General features: G+C 35.3%; 1 pseudogene; it reads right to left on the reverse strand.

Moving 5' to 3' along the window:
• Nucleotides 1-12,066: 12,066 nt before the first annotated feature.
• On the reverse strand, nucleotides 12,067-17,725 carry LOC143640004 (splicing regulator RBM11-like; annotated as a pseudogene).
• Nucleotides 17,726-23,239: the final 5,514 nt, after the last annotated feature.

Genomic DNA, 23,239 nt, shown 5'->3' on the forward strand with positions numbered 1-23,239 from the left:
TGTGCATTTATTTTGAGGATGGAAGTTGGAGCAAATTACTCATTGATTTGTACTAAAATATCTTGTGACAGGGTCCTGACCTTTGCCACCATCTAGAAATGGACTTTTAAACACAATTAATTTTTTAAAAACTAAAATTATTATTTTAAGAATTTCTAGTTAATAGAACACACTTTTTTTTAGACCAAAGTATTGTATAGGTATTTGGATTTTTTTTTTAAAGTACAGTACTTGTCTGGACTTAAAGGCTTGGGTTAGTTGAAGCAAAATGCCTTATCATAATAAATGTTGCTTAAGAGTTACTAAATTTTTACCAATTAGTAATTTTTTTTCAAAATATAATGCCAGATTCTTTATATAAACAGGAAAGTTTATTTGTTATTAAAGGACCCAAAACACATCAAAATGGTATAAGGATTTTATTAAACCGAAAACATCTGAACAAACAGAAGCCACAGGAAGAAACTTTATCTCAATTTCCCTTTCCTGACATCCAAAACCACCCAAACTTACAGCTTCCATAAATCCCCCACTGAGGGAGGTTCCTGTTCAACTTTTAGACTGATCTCTATTACTGGATGTGAATAATCAGCATCTATAGTTCATCCATTTGAGGAGTTCCTGGCCAGGACGAAGGCTGCCAATCAGCACTGGTATGAAAAATTGTGTAAATGAGCCCAGCAGCCCTTCCAGACTTTCCCCCTGAAGCCCTTAACACCCTTTCCTTTGTTAAGTGGGTAGACAAGCACTTGCACCTGGCTGTTTGGGAAGCCACTCCTCACAGAGTACTGCACCTGTGTGAATTAAACTTTTATCCTGTATGACTGCTAATTTTTGTACCTTGACAGAGTCAAACATAATTCTGAGTGTTTCTGTGGAGGTGTCTGAGATGAGCTTAACATTTTAGTTAATTGATTGAGTAGAGCAGATTGCTCTCCATAATGTGAGTAGGCCTCTTGCAATCAGTTGGAGGCCTGAATGGAAAGAACTAATCCTGCCTGAAATATTAATTTTTCTGCTTGGCTGCCTTTATGCTGAAACAACAGTATCTTCAGGCCTTCGGACTAGAGCTACATTATTGACTTTCCTGGTTCTCAGGTCTTCAGACTGAGCTCTCTTTTTACTGCCCTGAGTTTCTAGCTGGTCTATTGACAATCTTGAGACTCGTCAGTATTCATGATTGTGTGAGCTAACTCCTTATAATAACTCTCTTTACCCATAAAAGTGCACACTGATTCTCTGAAGAACTCTGATAAATCCTGCTAATCTATCTATTTATTGTCAATCAAATTGTGGACCCTGACCACCCAGAAGTGATTTAGCAGGGAAATATTTTCCCTCCAAATGTTTTGAGAACAAGGAAAGTTCTCAAAGTATGGTCAGGACTTCCTGCTTATTCTGGAGGCTGCAGATGAAATCTAGGGAACTCTGATCAAACTGAAAAAGCTAAGCTTTCCCACAGGTCATTCTGCTGGGTCTCTGCTCAGAATCAGGTGGAGCAAGGTAAAAACAATCTTTACTTGCCCTTTACAAAAGAGAAATTTCCAAAATTTAGATTTACAATTTTTTTTATTGTTGTTGTTTAGAACAAGTTCTTTGACTGTTCTGACTTGGTTTGATTAGTACTTCAGAGGCTTCCAAGAGATAGCCACTGTATCCATTTGTCTCTCTCTTGTGCTATTGTTCTGTCTTATACTAAGTGTACTTTGTTATAAAAAATGAGAATCAAAGGGTAAAACACAGTCAAAGGTACTATATGTATATTGTTTTAGTTGGCCTCACAGACACATTATCTAGAGGGAAAATACAGACCTATCCCATCAGTAGCCCCCAAACCTCTTTCTTGCGATGAAACTGAAGAACTGGTTTAATTATAGATTTCCTTTTACAACAGGGTGTTCTTATCCTCACCTTTTCACCCCACACTACTTCAGTCTTTTCAGTGAAGAAATAAAGGACATTGGATTCAGGAGGAAGTCAAATCTATTAATTTGTGCAAAAAGTATGAACCATAAACTCTTTCATGATCCCTCACTACTCCATGGTCTTTGCCATGGTCCTTACTTCAATCCAGCTCTCATTCCTCTTCAGTGATGGAGATCCCCAGTCTATTCTACATGATTGCCTTACATCTATAGAAGTGTGCTCAAAGCTGAAAAAATTATTCTCTCAGACACTTCCTTAGACTTAACCCTCTTCTTCAATATCCCTTGCAAATGAAATTTTTAGGGAAACACAATCTGCTGGCTGATTCATGGATCAACTTGTTTGGACCAAGAAACACCAAGATTGCTGCTAAAACATTATTTCTTAGTGTTGGTGAGACTGTTTCTAAAAGAAATAGCATTTTAATTGGTAGTCTGACAGAAGAAGATCATCTTTGCTGATAGGGGTGAACATCATCCAATTTGTTGAGGGCCCGAATAGTATAAAAGGGTGGAAGAATGAATTTGCACCCTGTATAAATTAAGACATTCATATTCCCTGCTCACAGACACTGGAACTCTGGGTTTTCAGGCCTATGGACTTGAATTGGGATTGACACAACTGCATCCCCCAACCCCAACACACATTCATACACCATTTTCAAGCCTTTGGACTGGGACTTAGACTTAGATCCTTATCTCTCCTGGTTCTTGGGCCTTTAGACAGACTGAATTATACTGTTGGTTTCTTGGTTCTCCAGCTTGCAGATGGCAGATGATGGTGTCTCCGGCCTCTATAAACTTGAAAGCCAATTCCTATAATAAACACCTCTCTCTCTCTCTCTCTCTCTCTCTCACACACACACACACACACACACACACACACACACACACTTATACAGACATGGACTAAGTAACATATCCATCAGCAGTGAACCATATATAAGGCAACAGTCCCATAGGATTACAATGGAACTGAAAAATTTCTATTGCCTGCTGACATTGCAGCCATTGTAACATCATTGAGCAGACACACATGATGTATTACTTGTGTAAACAGACCTTCTGCCTTCCAATTGTATAAAGGTATAGCACACGACAATTATATACAATATAAAATATGTGTTAATGATAACAACGAGGTCACTGGCTTATGTATTCATTATTTTATGTTTTTTATTGTTATTTTAGAGTGTACTTCCTCTATTTAAAGAAAATAGTTAACTGTATCTAACCTCAGGTAGGTCCTTTAGAAGGTATTCTAGAAGTCATTGCTATTATAAGAGGTGATAGCTTCATGCATGTAATCATCTCTGAAAACCTCCCATTGGTAGAAGAGATAGAGGTAGAAAGCAGTAATAGTGATGATCCTAACCCTGTGTCTGCCTAGGCTAATTCATATCTCAGTTGAAAAACCAAAAAAAAATTTAAAACTTATTGAATATGACAAAAGAATATTTTTGTAAAGACGTGCATTGTTTTGTTTCATTACAAAAGTCAAAATTTGTAAGTTTAAAAAAGTAAAATATTTTGATAAACTAAGTTTAATTTATTTAGCATTAAGAAAATTATTTAATACATTTACTGTAACTTCAATGTACATGGTTAACAAAGTCTACAGTAGTGTGATGGTTTGGATGTGAGGTGTCCCTCTAAAAGCTCTTGTGTGAGATAAATCAAGGTTCAGAGGAAAAATGATTGGGTTATGAGAATACTAATCTAATCAGTGAATAATTTCCCCTGATGGTATTAACTGAGCTGGGAAAACTGGGTGGTAACTGAAGGCATGTAGGTTGTGGCTGGACGAGTGGGTCACTGGGGGCATATATTTTGTATCTGGTGAGTAGAATCTCTCTGCCCCCTGATCATCATATGAATTGTTTACCTCCACCACACTCTTCTACCATGATTTTCTGCCTTATCTTGGGCCTAGAGGGATAGAGCCAGCTGTCTATGGACTCAGACCTCTGAAACCATGAACCCCTAAACAAACTTTTCCTCTTCTAAAATTGTTCTTGTCAGGTCTTTTAGTCACAGCAGCAAAAAAAAAAAAAAAAAAAAAGAAAAAAAAGCTATCTAAAACAAGTAGTCAATGGTAACAGCCTAGGCCTTCACATTTACTCATGAACATAGTACTCACTGAGTCACCCAAAGCAAATTCCAATCCTATAAGCTGTATTCATTGTGTCTTAATAAATGTAGCCGTTTTTATAATTTGTACCCTGCTTTTACTGTATCTTCTCTGTATAGACACAAAAATAACATTATGTTACAATTGTCTGTAGCATTAGGTATTCAGCCTAGCTTGCTGTACCAGTGTATAGCCTAGGAGCAACGGTCTATACCATATAGCCTAGCTATATAATAAGTTATTCCATGTATTTATTTGTACACATGCTCTGATATTTGCACAATAATAAAAAATGCCTAATTACACTTTTCTCAGAATGGATCTCCATCATTAAATGACATATGACTATATATCTGTAGATAACATATATTCATACATTTAGCCACACCCTATTGGTTTTTTTCTTCCGTGTACTCTAATGTATATAATAACTGGTTACACAATAGTTTTTTCACAAGAAACACCTGAGGCATACTCTTTGCCTTCTCTAAGATCAGCTCATTGTCAAAATCCTAGTTTTACTAGCTCTTATGCTTTGTCAAAGGAGAAAATTACCATATTTACTGATTCCAGACATAGTTTTGAAGTTTTGCATGTTATTGGGACAATTACAAGTCTTAGATTCTTGGCCTTTGCGAGCACTCCTATTGCTAGTGGACATTAATATGCTGACCTATGATAGACTATTCATCTTCCTACTGAACTTGCTATTGTTCAGCACATACCAATAAAACTAATAATCTCTAAGAAACAATGGGGCTTAAAAAGCTGCTGAAAGTATCCTGCATTTGTCCTTGATATTACTATCAGGCAAGTGTTGAACAACCTGAAAAAGACAAATGGCTATCAAAGGCTGCCAAACAATGATTAGATGTGTTTATTATACATTGGAACAAATGCACATGCTGTAGCTCCCTATCCTTTGACTTTTATCTCCCATCTAATAGGACATATGTAAAAAAGAGAGGAGGTCAGGAAACTTAATGACAATTGGTTCTGTCCTAAAATCCCAAACATTCTGACCAAGCCACTTCCCAATGCATTGTTTGTTAATCTCAACAAGTTTCTGGAAGTTATCATCATATTTCATGGAATTATTTAAGACACATTCTGCTCTTGGCAGTAGTCCAAGTATACTCTAAAAATTTATCTCCAGCCTTTGCATATTCTTACTATTTGGTTATTGTCTGTCTGTTTGGTGGACTAACTGAAACTATCAAACCAGATATGCTGATTCTAAAATAGTGGTGAAAAAAATAAAAACTGAGGTTTTCCCTTATTTTGGCATTCCTTTGTAGATCAAATCAGATCAAGCCACGTTACTGTAGAAATAATTTTGATGAAAAATACTAGGGTAGTCATTGAAATTTAATATCTCCTATCATTCTCAAACCTCAGAAGCAGAGATTCATTACCTCTCTTCTCTTTCTCCTTTTATAAAAATCCAGTCCAACACTCAGTGTGGTGGCACATCCCAGCAGCTCTTGAAGGTGAGGCAGGAAGAACCCAAGTTCAAAGTCAGCCTCAGCAACTTAGTGAGGCTGAAACAACTTAGCAAGATCTTGTCTCAAAATAAAGAAAGAACTAGTGCCGCAGCCCGGCTGGCTGGGCAAAATAACCGGGGGGTGACGAATGACTTGTGTACGTTGATGCAGCAGGAATGGAAGCCCTTTATTGTAGGATAACAGAGGTATTTATACATTTTGCACAGCTTATCTTAATTAGCATAAACTAGATACAGCAGTCAACCAATCAGGAATCTTCACACTTAATGGCTCGCTTTTCTTACTTTACAAACTATTCCCTCTGGCATTTTGCCAGGCACCATCCAGACTTGTTTACAGACTCTAACAAACTAGGAATGTGGTTCAGTGGTTAAGTGCATGCCCCTGGGTTCAATCCCTGGTACACTTACACACATGCAAATCTAGACTACCCAAATAGGAGACATGGATTCACCCTGTTTGAATTAGCTTTTGGTTGTCCTATAGCCAGGCATCACTAAGCCTCTCATTCCAGGATTAAGCAAGCATTATTGGATTTTCAATGAAGAGTTGTTATGATGTCTATTTATATAATATATATATATATATATATATATATATATATATATATATATATATATATATACTTGGAATGTATCATCAACAGGTATAAAAAGTGTGGCTTCTACCCACTGACAAATCCTGCCATCTTTTTCAATGAGGAGATAGAGTACATATCAAAGTTTCTATTTATTTATTTTAAATAAATGTTATAGTGTATATTTAAGGTATACAACAGAGGGCTATGGGACACATAGAAATGCTACAATAATTACTATAGTGAAGCAAATTACTGTGTTCATCATCTCATAGTTACCTTTGTGTGTGTGTGTGTGTGTGTGTGTATGTGTGTGTGTGTGTGTGTGTGTGTGTGTGTGTGTACGGCAAACTCTACTCATTTAGCAGAAATCCCTAATGCAATTCAATTTTTCCAACTATGGTTTCTCATGTCGTACACTAGTCTCTAGACTCGTGCATCCTAAATCCTTGACCTATATCCATTTTTCCATTTCCTCTGAATCCTAACCCAGGTAACTGTTCTCTAAACTCTGTATGTTTGACTTCTATTTTGGATCCCACAATCAGAGAGATTATGAAATATTTTTTTCTTTGTCTGGCTTATTTCATTTAGCATAATGTTTTCTAGGTCCATTCATGTTGTGACAAATGACAGAGTCTCCTTTTTAAGGCTCAATAATATTCCATATTAAACATACACACACCACAGTTTCTGTATCATTTGTCCACCGATAAACACTTAGATTGTGTGCATATCTTGGATATTGTGAATAACGCTGAAATGAACATGGGAGTACAGATATCGCATCAAGGTGCTAAATACATTTCCTGTGGGTGTATACCTAAAAGGACAATTGCTGATGCACATGATAGTTCAATTTTTAACTTCTTTAGGAATCTCCTACTTTTTTTCCACAATAGCTGCATTAATCTACAATATCACCCACAGTGCGAAAGGGTTTTTTTTTCTCCACATAGCTAATATTTGTTCTTTCCTGATGTTTTGGTACTAGGTATCCTACTGGCTGTGAGGTTATATCTGACAGTACTTTTGATTTGCATTTTTTTCATGAGTAATGTTAAGCACCTTCTCATTAACATCTGACTATGTTAGTGTCTTTTTAGATAAATGTGTATATTAAAATCCTTTCCCATAAGTTTTTTTTTCTGTTATTGAATTGTATGATTTCCTTCTAAAATTTAGACATTAGCCCCTTTTTTGATATATGGTTGTGAAGAAATTTTTCCCAAATGGTAGATTACTATTTTATTTTATTGACCCTTTCCTTTGCTATGCAGAAGCATTTTAGCAGTACTGAGTATTGAACGCAGGGGTGCTCTCCCACTGAGCTGTATCTCCAGTACTTTAAAAAAAAATTTTTAGATCTAGGTACTAAGAGTTGAACCCAGGAGCACTTTTTCCAGTCCTTTATTTTTTATTTTGGGGCATTGACCCACCAAATTTCCTAGGCTGGGCTTGAATTTGTGATCCTGCTACTTTGGCCTCCCAAGTCACTGAGATTACAGATGTGCTCCACCATCTCAGCATGGTCTACATTTCATTGAGGTAAAATTACTGGAAGGAAATTTCTTCCTTTGAATTGAAAACATAAATGGCATTCAACTGTTCTTAAGTAAAAAATACCAAATAAATACTATAATCATTCTCTATAATTTGACTGCAAAGTAGGTTTCTTTCAGTTCTCTAATAATATCACAGGGAAAGAGAATGACATTTAGATGGATATTTACTCAATCACAGGAAAATATTCCCGGGCTTAAGGCTCTACCAAGGGAACATGGAATAGAGCTTACCTATTCTTATCTTTCCTGGTGACCAGAAATATAGATGAGTACATTTAAGATCTGGAGTATCCTGATTGGGTAATATTTTCTCTGTGGAGGCTAAGCTGAAGGTTTCCTCTACCTTCTATTTCTCAATTTGATTTTGCTATCGTAGCCTGATGGAGGTGCAGGGAATACGGAAATATATAGATGTTAATACAGCTGATGATAAATGTCATAAGTCACCAGACCTCATCCTTGTGGGTCACAGATTCTAGCCTGACCTTGGTCATGTTCAACCTTGATCTCTTTATTTGTTATGACAATGAAGTATATAAAAGGTTATTACTCAAGTGGTCAGGGCAATGTAGACTCAGATACCTGGTGCCACTTTCTTCACCAGATATCCTGCCTTAAATGCCAAAGTGTGAGGTCCTTTGTACACAAACATCACAGTATAGATGTACCAGGTAAGTCATCCTAGAAAACTCACTTTTGAACTGAAACATCAAGCTTCATTCAATAATGTGGATAGTTTTTCCAAATTGAGGACTTATGATTTAGAAAGAACAATTATAAGAATTTACAAAGCAATTATCTAGATATTTTATGTCTCTATGTGGTTCTTGGAAGCTTCCAGTTGTACTCTGAAATCATCCCATCTCAGATACACTGACTACCCAACAAGGAGAAGGTTGTGCAGTCTGCAGTGGACACTTCTTATTGTTTTTAAATCAGAATGGACAAGTAGCATCTGATTTACACCATTTCAAAGATGGTAATATTCTATATCACATTAAGGAGACACAGCCATTTAATTGCATTGACCCATTCCCAGAACTAGAAGACTGCTTCAATGGGGGTGGGGAAATGTGTTTAGATTTGTTCCTTCTTGCTTATTCATTCTTTTAATCTATATTATTATTTTTCTTTTCAGTTATCATACAATATAAATATGAACTTCACTTTTCTTTCCATAGCAATTGGTTCAGCTCTTTGTGAAACTTCTTGTGAAGTTTCAAGTAGGGGAAATGAAGTAACCACCAACTCACCAGAATGGCATAAAAATGACTTTAAGTTGAAAACATATGAACAAACAACAGTCATTGAAAGAAACCTTTCCAAGCTTATCTTTATGGAGTTAACCAGAGCCTTCTGAATGCACAGCTGCCAAAAATCTCCCTCTTTGACTCTTAGCACTGGAAGGTGAGAGTTCACTTGCCATAAATCCTTCCCTGGTGAGCTCCCAGCCAGGAAGGAGACTGCCCATCAGCGTCTGGGTGAAAAATGGAAGGCTCCCAATGGAACCTGCCATATATTACCACTGAAACCCCAAACTCATTGTCTTTAGTTAAGTTTATATATAAACCTTTACCCTGGCTGCCCTTGGAGCCACTTTTTATAGAGTGTTCTCATATGCTCTAAACTTTTCTGTTAATCTGTCTGTTTGGGACTGTGATCTAACTTTAATTGTAGGTAATTTTTCTGATTTTACCACTTCCTCATGCATTAGATATTGATTTATAAAAATTATAAAATATGAGAATATGCATACTGTCTAATTTTGTTCTCATATTTAAGATTCTTGCAGCATAGTAGAATGGATTCAGGCTTACTTAAAAGTGAACAGATTTTGAGAGTGAGAGATTAAAAATTGGAAAATAAAATCCCCAAAGTTAAATAATTTTAATAATTCTTAACTCAAATATACAGCATTGGGGAAAACTGATAACTCAAAATGTTATAGGATGGTGACAGATATTTCCAGGCATATTTTATATTTTTTATATATGTATTTTTTTTAGTTGTTTAGATCTTTTATTTTATTTATTTATGTGCAGTGCTGAGGTGCGAACCCAGGGCCTCACACATGCCAGGGAAGGGCTCTACTGCTGAGCCACAACTCCAGCCCCTATTTTATATTTTTTAATAATGAAATACACCATGGTAAAGGTGACTTTTCTAGTCTTCCATGTGTTTCAAGTTGGTTGACTTGTTCAAGTTAATACTGAGATACTGTATTAGCTTTTCATTGCTGTGAAGAAAAGGTGGCTGACATGAATAACTTAGAGGAAGAAAGATTCATTTTGACTTATAGTTTCAGAGATTTCAGTCCATGGTCAGCTGGCTCCATTGCTCTGGGCCTGAGATGAGGCAGATCATCATGAGAAAGGTCATGGTGGAGGCCAGCTGGTCAACTCATGGCAGCAGAAGGAGGGGGAAGAGAGAAAAAGAGAGGAAAGAGAGAAAGGGAAAGAGATAGGGAGAGGGGAAGAGAGAGACAGATAAATAGGTAGATAGAGACAGATAAAGGGTAGGATGGGGAGGGAGACAGAGAGAGAGAGAGAGAGAGAGAGAGAGAAACAGGGACAAGATAAAGTCCCCAAGAGTAAATCCCCAAGGATGCACTCATTTTTACTAGGTCCCACTTCCTACACTGTCCACTACCTCCCAATAGTCCATTCAAATCGTTAATCTCTCACTTAACCCACAGATGACGGCAGAGACCTCATGATATATTCACATCCCAAGGATTCCCACTTTGGATACTGCTGCATTTGGGACCACATCTTCAAACACATGAGTCTTTGTGGGACCCAACATATCTAAGTCACAACGTGCACTTTCCTGTCTGTGATGGAAGAATTTAACAAAAATATCTTGCAGTTCTAACATTTTAATTAATGTAATAGTATTTCAAGATATATTTCTTACACAAAGCTATTCTGAATTGCTAAGAAACATTTTTTTATATACTACCAATAATACCAATCACAACAAAATAATTTAGGTTTAAGGTAAGTTACAGAATTAAAGAAAAGATTGAGGTGAAGGTGAAGCTAAGCTTTATAAAGATATGCTATTTCCTAATTATGCAGAAGCCATTTTTCCCTTTGGCTTGATTCTAAATTGAAAAAAAATGTGAATGTAAAACGAGAAGAGTATGTGTTTCAAAAGCCAAGAAAACATAGTTAAAACTACATAAAGCATAGGTCAGGTTTTCATATTGATCAGATTAAAGTAGATTAATGTTTGTTCTAAATTCTACTATACTTAGTTAAATTCAGTTACTCCTTTTGTTAAAAACAGATCTTTATTCTTTTAAACAGTAAGTATCTATAAAGTGCTATTCAACATGCAAAAGAAACATCTAAGCATGGCCCTTCCTACTAAATTTGGTGCTCTACTCACAAAGGAGTTGCATGATTCTTTCAATTAGCTTTAATAAATATAATTCTTATCATTCTAATTTATGGTGGGCTATAAAATTAACAAAAATGTTTTAAAAAACCCCAATTTGTTTAATGTGTATTCTATCTTCTAAAATAAATGAACCCAAAATAGAAACATTTTTTGGACAATTAAGTATTAGATATCAAACATTAATGAAATATCATTCTATTTACTTATTAATTATCAAGAGTTAAATACATTAAACATATTCTCTCAAACCTGGCTGGCAAAAGAGGTAGATAATGTAATACTTACATAGCCAACTTAATGTTTATTATAAACAAGTAAGAAGTAAAGAGGCAGGAATCCCCATTGAACTCATATAACAAGTTAATGACTCAAAAGCCAATCCCATGATAATAATCTTTCCTTTGGTATCACTGTCATATGTCTTCATTTGATAAAATAAACCTGAAGTACATTAAGGCACAGAAAAAACTTGAGTGAATGTAAAAAATAAAATGTTATTAACAAAGGAAACAAAGTCTATTTATAACATATTCACTAGGAACCACATGCAACTCTTAAATATTTGCATTACTTTCTTTTGGCAAATCTAATGTTCCTAATTACAGCCTAATTGTACTTGAATATTATATTAACAATATAGAGAAATCACAGTACCTTATCCACAAGTGTTCAGTAGCTGACTTTTAGTTAATAGTTTAATGAAATTTCATCATCAGTACTAAAATAAAATGATACAAAGTATATTTTTATTGGCAATGGGTCAAATATATTATGACATACAAAAGTAGTACATTATATTATTTTTAAAAGCTTTTATCATTTGAGGCAAAAATTGAATAGCAAATCAGATAAGTCATGTTTTCATATATTTCAAAAACGACAAGACACTCAAGAAATTGCTCAGTTTTCTTTAAACAGAATTGAGATCAATGAAGATACGTATTATCTGAAGGTAATACTAATATCTTTTCTTTTTCTTACAATTTCAGAATTTTTGGCTGAATTCATTTCCTCTATTGTTTTCTGTGCTACTATCATGTCACTGGTTTGCTTTTGCCTCTTTCGGGTATTCATCTGATAAAGGTCAGAGTCACTTGGTTGTTGGATAGTCCATTCATAGGAGCTAGGTCCAGCATCTAGATCTGGAACATGACTCAGTGAGGAAGACCCAGACGTGCTACTGGGAAGTTGGGCTGTCATCTCATAGAAAGGAAGCTGCAGCACTGGATTATGTGCATGCCGCTGCTGTGGGGGAAAAAAAAAAGTCAACTTATATACCAAAACAAATCCAAAATGCTAAGTTAAATGCACATTAAAAAGTCTAATGCTTGTTAAAAGTAACATGAATTATGCAAATAGTCAAGAGTAAATCAAATTGTATTTTGGTATAAGAAAGGCAGTGACTTCATAGTAGGAATGTGGGAGCTTCCTTAAATCCTTAACATAAACATTTAAAGGTTTATTAGTTTACTACAATATAGATTATCAAAGAAATATAATGCAAACCACATATGTAGTTTTAACTCTTCTAGGAGCCACAATATAAGAATAAAATGAAACAGATAAAAATTTTTACAAATGTATTAATCTCAATATATGAAAGAGACATGATAACTAAAATTTCTAACTACTCACAGCAGATTAGAAATAAACTGTGATACCTTGAACTTGTCTTTCAACTCACTTCCACCTCTACCAGAGGGGGGGGGGAGAAGAGAGAGAGAGAGAGAGAGAGAGAGAGAGAGAGAGAGAGAGAGAGAATAGAATGGAATATGTTGGGAAAAATACTTTCATAGTTTCAGGTAATGAATGGTTGTTCATTAATATTAACTATATGAGCACCAAATACTATGAATGTTTTTCATGTTCTTCATAAATTTGTGTCATATATATGCTAAACTAAATGGGTATCAAACTTACCAATTTATGAAAGAAAAAATATTCTTGAGGTAAAGCAGTATTATTAATGGGAAAAAACTGCATGGGAAAGGAAGATCTGCCCAAGGTTTCTTCATTCCTTTTGAGAAATAAAATGGAAAGCAAAAAAAATCCTTAAAATTCTTAGGTACAAATATTCTTTTCTCTTAACAACTTAATGAGGGTTGTCCATAATCAGAAACAGAGACAGAAAGATCTTCTCTGGTAGCAGTTAGAATTAAATATCTTTAACAAACACATGCAAATAATGTTATTATATTGATAATGTAGTGTCAAAACAATACATTAATTAATTATTTTATTACTAAATATTGAAATTTCAACATTCAGAGTCACATTTGGTTTTCTGATATGAAAATGTTAGACCAGCGCTTGTATTTATATAAAGACATACAACATTTAGATAGTAACAGAACAATAGCAAGTCATTAATCATCACTGGACATACAGTTCAATCTTCTACAGATATAAAAACAAAGAGGGAGAAATTATCATCAATTTATTTTTAAAGTATCTTTACTATGTAAATATATAAACTGTACTCCTTCCTAAATGGACTACTAATGTTAACATAAACATGTTGACTGATATCTTCCAGGCATTAAGATAATCAAAACATCTCTAATTAAAAAACTGTGGTGTTCCCCAAATTTCATTTATACATGTGATCGTTGCTCTTATGGAGATGTTATAAATCCTGGCTAGGTTCTGCAGCTACTCTTCAATAGTCTACTAGCTCTATAGTATACCCTAATTTTAATGCTAACCACTAATCCTTAGGCTAGGAAGCATACTCTAAGGGAGGCTGAAATCAGCACTGGAAGATGGGAAGAAATGACAAAATGTAGTCAGATGGATGGGGGAGACTCCATTTATAAATACTGAGAGTAGTATCCCAGAAGTCAGTAGAAGTCAGAAGTCCATACTTCATTAAGAAAGAAATTAGAAAAATATAAGTTGTTCCATAGGGGTATACTGAATAAACATTGAGGCTGCTGAATGGCTGATCAGAAAGTTCTCATCACCTTAAAAAGAGTAGCTCTCATATAACAGTGGGGTTAAAAAATGAACAGGAAGAAAGGATGTGAAAGATAAAAATATTTATTAGTGAGAGGAAGAAGAAAAATATGGGAGCCCAGTTAGGAGACAAGGTGAAAGGTGAAGGGAAATTACAGAGTAGGGATGACTCCACAGCAGAGGTGAGATAAGCTGCATTATGAAAACAAGTGTCAATTGTCTAAAACCAGTATTTTTCCCACGTGAATCTTTGGACACATAGTTGTCTGCATGGAGGAATCACATGTAAATTAAAAACTGTTATGGATTGATACATTCTCTTCATTTTCAGTTAATGAAACCCTCAGTACCTTAGAATGTGGCCATATTTGAAAACAGGATCATTGCATATGTCATTGGTTAAGACATGTTAATACTGGAATAGGATGGATCCATAACCCTTTATGACTGGTATTCATATAAAAAAGGAATATTTGGAGATAAAAACAGAAGAACAACATGTGAAAATAAAGGCAGAAATGTGGGTAAAGCTTCTGTCATTCAAGGAATACCAAGCAATGCTATCAAAACAACAGAAGAATAGGGGAGAAGCATGGGATAGATTCTTCTTCATAGCTTAGAAGAAACCAGTGCTTCTAATATTTTGATCCTGGATGTCTAGCCTCTGAAATTTTAAGACAATTAACTTCTGTTGTTTAGGCACTCTATAGTACGTTGTTACAGTGGCTCTAGCAAATTAAAAATTAGTTCAATTAAGAGCAAGGCATAAGAGGCAATAAGAAGTCAAAAAACCCATTTACAAGGAAGACTAATGAAGACTAGATTACATTTGCACATCACAACCAGGACATGATAACTCATTCTCATACTTCCTTTATGAAATACCAAATATTAGAAAAAAGTACTACCAATGAAATGTAGTGTCATGGGATATACATATGACTTTTTTGACATTATAGTCTAGACTCTGAGATGATTTACAAACCATGTACCAAACATAAGATAGTTATACTGCAATCTTCTATTGCCTATCTATTCTTTTAAACTCCAAATCCTACAAATATTTTGTTCTTTTCCCAAACCCAAAGAAAATAAAGTAGTTTTTTGCCCTTGGTATTAAAGAAGAGGGGAAGCTATTACATCACATATATGGTTCAATCCATAAGTGTATAATGATTTCCCTTTCTTAGTAGTAATTTTACTTTTGTTGAATACTTACAATATATTCAGTATTTTAAGTACCTTGTATTTATTATAAAATTTTATTCTCATAAAAACTTTTTAAGTATTATTTTAATTTTAGAGATAAGGATACAGAAAGGTAAAATAACCTCCTCAGAGTCACAGCATTAATAAAGTGGCACTGGCAGAATTCAAATCCAGGCAATCTGATTTTATTACCTACTTTATTAAGTTCTCTTTATTCTCCCCAATATAGAAATTCTGGGGAGAATAAAAATATGGAGCACACTTATTTGGGGTTTAGTACTTCTGCCAAAGATAATTCTGGGTATTTGCCAGTCCCAAAAGGTCACTCTCCCATGCCTTAGGGGGCTGATACAGTTAACAAGGGATAGGATGTTTGGTTATTATTAGTTTATTTGAAAATATTCAGTTCTGCCAAAGACAACAAGAAAACAAACAGGATGGACAAAATTCTTAAAAATGCTTAGTGTAGATTGTAAGTAAGTTAGCAGTTTATTAATAGCAACAGAACTGTGAGGGATAAAATAAGCAAGAAACCTAGGAAGCCAAGATAGAATTCATAATATATACTAATGGAGAGTGAATGATTTAGATCTTATAACACACAAAAGAGATGGATACCTACTCCTGATCATGCCTAACAGTTATAATATAAAGAATAGTAGTGTACAGTTTATCATATTTATTTTATCATTTATATTTATATTCTGTTGCATAAGTCTCTTAATAAGTGTTTGTTTATGTAGTACTTAACTTGGGCACTTTAAAAGTTAGGGAAATTTGAACTCTGGGCTCCTAACCTTATGTGTCATTTTAATGTCATAGTTTGTGATCATTTTCATATTGTAGTTTCACTATGAACTGTTGGGCAGACTTCCTGAGATTGTTTTGATTAAAGCTTTAGTCAGTTGCCTGAGTTTTTTAATTAGGAAAACTCAAAGAATATTACTCAATATGTTTCTCTGTTGACAGTTTCATTCATGTATTATAATGATTAAAATATAATAGAACCTTTATATATTAACAATAGCAAAAAGAAAATAAGGTAATCAAAAATTTTGGTGTGTCTTGAAATCATTTTTAACCCATGCAAACTCTTAAGATTTCTCTCATCTTCCTTGAATCTATACTTGATAAGGGAATTGTGTTGAATTTTCAGTAGATTATTTCACATGATTGTTTTATTCAAATCATACCTGCTCTTCCTAAACCCCTAGATATTTACCTCTAGAATGGCATGCTTTGCTCTTGTTGACATGAGAAATCATTGATTACATCTGTCTTTTAAAAAGGAAAAAAAATCTGATAAGTGAAACTAGTCAGGTATTTTAAGAAAAATGAATATAATGGAAGTGGAGAGGTAACAATAAAAACAATATATAATTTATATGTCTCTCTGTGTATATTCTAATTATATGCATATATATTTGTAGTATAGTTGCTGACTCATACTACCTGTAAAAATGGCAGTTTTTGTTGTTGCTATTGTTTCTGTCATTTAACAATATGAAAGCTATTCTTAGATTTCTGACAGTATTTGTCTCATTTGTTTCTCATAGTTTTCCAAATCCTGTGTTCTAATATTCTGGCAAAGAGGTAAAAGTTAGATCAATTCAGCTTTCTCATTTCATAGATGTGAAAAGTGAAATATAGGAAGTTGAGTCATTTTCCTAAAAATCATGAAACTTGCATTTATGGTAAAGTACGCTTAGCAAACTTGGTAAAATGCAAATTCTCATTCATGGGCTGGAGAGGAAGCCCCAGTTTCTGCATTGCTAATAAGCTGTTAGGTGATGCATGGGTACGGAAGCACACTTCAAGTAGCAAGGGAATAGCATAGCAAGTCATGCAACCTTAATAGCCAGTATGTAGGACAGTGACTTTTCCAAGACCCATGGGATTATGAGCTCATTGTCTCAAACAAAATTATTATATTTGTCTAAATTGTACCAATACTCTTCTGATGTGTCCAGTAATTTATTACTGTTGACTTATGAAAATCAAGTGCATACAAATGACTAATTTACTGTACTAAAGTCACTTTAACACAAGGGTGTTGTGAAAGAACATGAAATGTGTAATTTTAAATTCATGTCCTGGTGGCTAGATATCAGGGGTAAGTGACTCAGCCTCCATGAACTTCAGTTTGCTCATTTTTAATTGAAAAGAATAGTTACAATACTACCTCATAGAATTGTGAAGCTCAAATGAGATAATGTAAATGTGTGATATGATAGATTGTAAAGCAATAATCCACTGTTTTCCCTTTAAATGCATTTTCTTTTAATTCTGTTGAATAATTTCCAACTGTAGATCTTCTCCATGCAGTTTCATGGACTACTTGAATCTCCTAGGTTATACATTTAAAAATGCAAATCTACCTACCAATCAGAATCTCTGGAAATTGCCCCAGGAAACCACATTCTGAACAAACGTACCCAGTTGCTGGGAGCCATCAGCCAAGTAGGTATGACAAATTCCTTGCCAGCTTACTCCCATGCTGTCTAGTGGAAGGACTTCTGAAAGGTGACCTTGCTCAAGGACCAGGGCAGGATCCGTGTTTAGGGTGTTCCCCCTTTAGAATAGGGCAGTTTAGCATAATAGGAGAGTAGGGTGTTTCCCCTTTAGAATAGGGCGGTTTAGTAATAGGAGATTAGGGTGTTCCTCTTTTGGAATAGGGCGTATCCTGCTGCTGAGTTCCTCTTGAGTGCTTAGGGTCAGACAGTATATTTTGGGAGACAAAAGCCCATGCGGAGTGGATTTAGGCAGGAGTGGATTTGGGCGGATTGGATTTGGGCAGAGAACGTGGATTCCCCCAGAGCGTGTTTGTAGACGGCCGGTGTGAGTTCGGGAATAAAGAATTGCTGTTTGAATCTACAAGCTGTGTGGATACTCGTGATTTGTGCCCAGCAAAAGACTGCGGCATTTGGCGGTCCGTACGGGGAACATCTGAAGAAAAGGTAAGTGAAATTGTTCGTCCCTGAAGAAGAGCAAAAGAATGGGTGAGCATTTCAAAAAACAATGTGTTCTTGTTTTGATTTATTTTGTTTTTATTTCAAGTTGCCTGTTCCTAGAACTTTCTCAGGCAAACTGGGGAAAATGGTTGACTCAAAGTTTGAAGTTGTTCACCTCCGAGGAAGAGAAATTGTTAGAGAAAAAAGGCACCCCAGTAAGACCAAGAACAGCTAGGGCATATGTTGATACAATACAAAAATGCAGCCCATGGCTTTTAAACTAGAAGTTGTTAAATATATCAATGGGACCATCATGGTATCCTGTAGAAGGATTTTTCTTCAACAAGAAAGAGATGGCTAATTCTGTTTACTACGCTTGTCTAAGATCTTGGTTTTTACAGACATCTAATTAATTTACAAAGCTAAAGTGTTAAAATACCAACCACTAAATATAAAATCAAGTACTCTTTACTTATTAAGTTCCATAAGGTAATATATTTAACCATTATGTGTGTTTTCATAAATTGGTGAATGGAAAAATATTTAATATTGCTTTAGTCTGTGTCTTTGCTGAAACAAGGTTACTAAGTGTTAAGATTCTATCAGGTGTAATTTAAATACAAAGAGTATAAGAAGTTTCAGTTGGGTTTCAATTACAGTATTATAGTACCATAAAAAACATGAAAGTATTTCATCTTATTAAAGTGGAGTAATTTGTCTAAATCAGAAATTTTATAAGGGTTATTTCAGTATGTGAATTTATAAAAAGGGTTAACGGCTTAAAAAGAGAAATAAAAAGATTCAAGATGTGGAAATATATTTTAATATAAATATAAAAGGTTAATAGAAAAATAAATGTTTCTAGATGAGATAATCTCTGTGTGGTAAAGTAAAAAGTTGTGAAATGCCATTTAAAAAGATTTTGAGAAAACTAGACTTACTTCAAAAGCTTGAGAAAGAAAGAAAGAAAGAAGAAAAAAGTATTTGTACATGGCAGATTGAGACAAAGCTTCTTAATGGAGTAAAAAAGGCCTTTGGTTGAAGGGCAGCCATGTAAACTAATATTAAGCGATTTAAACAGAGTCTAAGCCTCGTTTAAAAGAGTGAAGCTATAGGTGGTGAAAAGTACATTTAAAAGTACAGTATAGATGATAATTAAAAGGCTTTAAAAGGTTAATTTGAAGGTGGTTAAGATGCCTTCATGACGGAGGAAAGATTGCGTGATTCGAAGCCTAGTTAATCTTAAAAATTGGAAAGGGGTATATATCCCCCAAAGATAAACTTAAAATAACGCTTTTTACTCTAAACTTTTAAAATTTGGATTCATCAGGACTTAGTGCTGCGGAAAGGCATATGTATCCAAAAAATGTGCATAAGCCTAAAGTTCTTTGGAAAGATATTCTAACAGGACAATGGAAAGGTCCAGACCCAGTGATTGTCTGGAGTCGGGGCTCTGTTTGTGTGTTTCCACAGGGAGAACAGCAGCCGATTTGGATTCCAGAAAGACTAACTAAAACGATTTCTACAGATCGAAAAGAAGATGATTTGACTCAAATCCATAACAGCTGATATCCAGAACTCCAGCTTGGCCATTCTTACATCTGCAACAGTGATTAACCAGGATGCTTTTTTCAATATCTATTTTATTATTGCATTTTTCCACATCATAAGGTTCTATTTTTATTTTTTGAGCTCATACAAACCTAGGTTAATGTTTTTCTGATCAGTTTTATTTTTTGACTATAGAGTTTTTAAACATTGCAATGGAGATTTCACCTAGGTAAAGCTACAAGGCCTTTATTATTATCTTATGTGTTGTATGTTTGTTTGCACATTTGTGTTTTGTGTTATATGTCTGTGTGTGCGTATGTCCATATTTCATATATGAGGAGTGCTCATGAGAAAATGGATCCGAATTATTTTTTTTTATTATTCACGTGATTTAAATGGCTTAATTTAAATTAGGTAAACAGCTGTTAAGGATTGTTTTTAAAGGTGGTTAACAGATCTGCTTGTTTACTAATTTAAATCAGGTAAACAGCTGTTAAGGATTGTTTTTTAAGGAGGTTAACAGATCTGTTTGTTTACTTTCACCTTTCCTTTTCATTATATTTAATAATTCTTTTCAGGTTAATGTCTTTTTAGCATCATTGCCAGAATTCCTATCTTCATCCCAATGAATATAACTCAACAAGTATGCTCAATCAAGGAGTCAACTTACTTTGGGAGGAAACGGACTTTGGGAGGAGACGGACAGATTGAAAGATTCCTCCCCTTTGAACTGCTTACAGAACTTGCCTGGACTATGTAACTACGTTTAGTGCAGCAAATTGTGGTAATGCTGGCATATCTTTGCTGATGGTGTCACCAGTGATCTTTGCTGATGGTGTCACCAATGATGCAATTTTTCCAAAGGAACTGTCAATTGGCTTGGTGTCGTGGCATTTCTGTATCCTCCTCCCTTCTGCTAGTGATGGTCTAAATTTGGGGGCCAATGGCTATATGCTGGACCGGCAGTCAGTGACGGGTATGATCCGATTGCAATGGTATCAACCTAAGACAGGAGGCTGACGCCTAAAGGTCAGTTACCTAAAGGTCAGTTTTCCGATGACGGGTAAGAGCCATATGTTGAATTGGACAACCTACCAGGCGCGGTCCTTAAGCCACATTAACCTCACTCCCCCACTGGCACCAAGGCCAAATTTGGGGGCCAACAGAGGTGAGGCAAAGAACCTCACCCCCCCACTGGTGCATAGACCTATCCACAAGTATGGCTGTATGCTGGACCGGTAGTCAGTGACGGGTATGATCCAGTTGCATTAGTATCAACCTAAGACAGGAGGCTGACGCCTAAAGGTCAGTTTTCCAATGACGGGTAAGAGCCATATGTTGAACTGGACAACCTACCAGGCACGGTCCTTAAGCCACATTACTTGTTGTTTAATTAATCAGAAGGGGGGAGATGCTGGGAGCCATCAGCCAAGTAGGTATGACAAATTCCTTGCCAGCTTACTCCCATGCTGTCTAGTGGAAGGACTTCTGAAAGGTGACCTTGCTCAAGGACCAGGGCAGGATCCGTGTTTAGGGTGTTCCCCCTTTAGAATAGGGCAGTTTAGCATAATAGGAGAGTAGGGTGTTTCCCCTTTAGAATAGGGCGGTTTAGTAATAGGAGATTAGGGTGTTCCCCTTTTGGAATAGGGCGTATCCTGCTGCTGAGTTCCTCTTGAGTGCTTTGGGTCAGACAGTATATTTTGGGAGACAGAAGCCCATGCGGAGTGGATTTAGGCAGGAGTGGATTTGGGCGGATTGGATTTGGGCAGAGAACGTGGATTCCCCCAGAGCGTGTTTGTAGACGGCCGGTGTGAGTTCGGGAATAAAGAATTGCTGTTTGAATCTACAAGCTGTGTGGAGACTCGTGATTTGTACCCAGCAAAAGACTGCGGCACCCAGTATTTTTTCACACAGTTTTTTAAACCTATGCTTGGGAAATCCTAGTTTGTTTTGCTTGTGTAGTCAGATTTCTTGTCAGTCATTGTCCACATATTTTTATAAATAAGTGATTGAATATCTTGATTTTGTATAACACATTGAATCAATATTTATTTTCTGAATTTGCATTTGTGGCTCAGAACTAAAATTTAAAATACATTTTTGCCTTTACTTTTGCTTTTGGCCTCTATCCTTGAGGGATCTTAGAGTTTCACCTATACAATTTTGTTTTAACTTCTGCTATAACCACATAAACACCTGTCTTGGTGACATCAGTGGGTCAATTGTTTCAGGTTTGGGATTCTGCTGTCCCCAAAGGCTCTTTATTCTTGATACACACAAATAGGCAAATGGAGTAGTGAACTTCTGATGGGGGTCTTATTTGTGTTGCTCAAATGTGTACAAAATAGCTTATACCATAAATATGTTGCTATGGCTTTTTGGATTTCACCTGAAAATGTTCTGTTGTTTCTTATTTTATGACCTTAGGTCATTTAATCTGTTTAATCATCACTTTATTCATATGTAGAATATGTGAAGAGTAAGGAAATATAAAACAACACAGGACTTGGCATGGAGTGAGTGCTAAATAATCATATGCCATATGATTATTGTTGATATGAATGCTGTTGATAACAAATCCATTTTGTTTTCAGAAATAGGGAAAGAGAAGGAAGGAGATTTTTGGGTACACTTTTTGGGATGAGATTGTGGTTTAAGGGGATTATCATAGAACAATGGATTAAATTCAGGATATGTGTGAGGATTTGTAACTTTTTATGCAAGTGTTGGTCAACACTGAAAGTCACAAGATAAAATCATTTGTCTTAGTAGTTTACCAACCAGGAAAATGTGTTTGGAGTCAAATAATATTATAGTAGTAGAGGACATTTGTCTCAACTCCTTCCATTTAAAGATGAGAGCATTATTGTATTAAGTGAGTAAGTCAGAAAGATAAATATCTCATGGCATGATCTTATTCATATGTAGAATCTTAAAAAAGTTATCTTGTAGAGGTTGAGAGTTGGATAGTGGTTACCACAGAATTGGGAGGGGAAGTGGGAAAGGAAGATCAGGGAAAAGTAGGTCAACACATCCAAAGTTACAATTGGATAAGAATAAGCACTGGTGTTTTATCACCTGTTAGGGTGACAATATCTAATAATATATTGTATATTTCAAGATAGCTAGAAAAGAGGATCTAGACTTATCACCAGAAAGAGGTACTAACAATTGAGGTACTATATATGCCAATCTGATTCAGTTTTTTTTTAAAGGTTTAGGCATTGAAACCAGGGGCACACTATGACTGATGTATATCAATAGACTTTTTATTTTTTATTTTGAGACAAGTTCTCACTAAGTTGTTCAGACTGACCTTGAATTTGTAATCCTTCTGCTTCAGCCTCTTTACAGGCATGTGCCAGTTATTCAGTGTATATATGTGTTGAAATGTACTCCATAAACATGCAATTATTATATGGTTGATTACATAAAGTAAGGCAATAAAATATTTCAAAAAGTGAA

The sequence above is a fragment of the Callospermophilus lateralis genome, unplaced genomic scaffold (assembly GCF_048772815.1).
Source record: "Callospermophilus lateralis isolate mCalLat2 unplaced genomic scaffold, mCalLat2.hap1 Scaffold_105, whole genome shotgun sequence".
In the NCBI taxonomy this organism is placed as follows: domain Eukaryota; kingdom Metazoa; phylum Chordata; class Mammalia; order Rodentia; family Sciuridae; genus Callospermophilus; species Callospermophilus lateralis.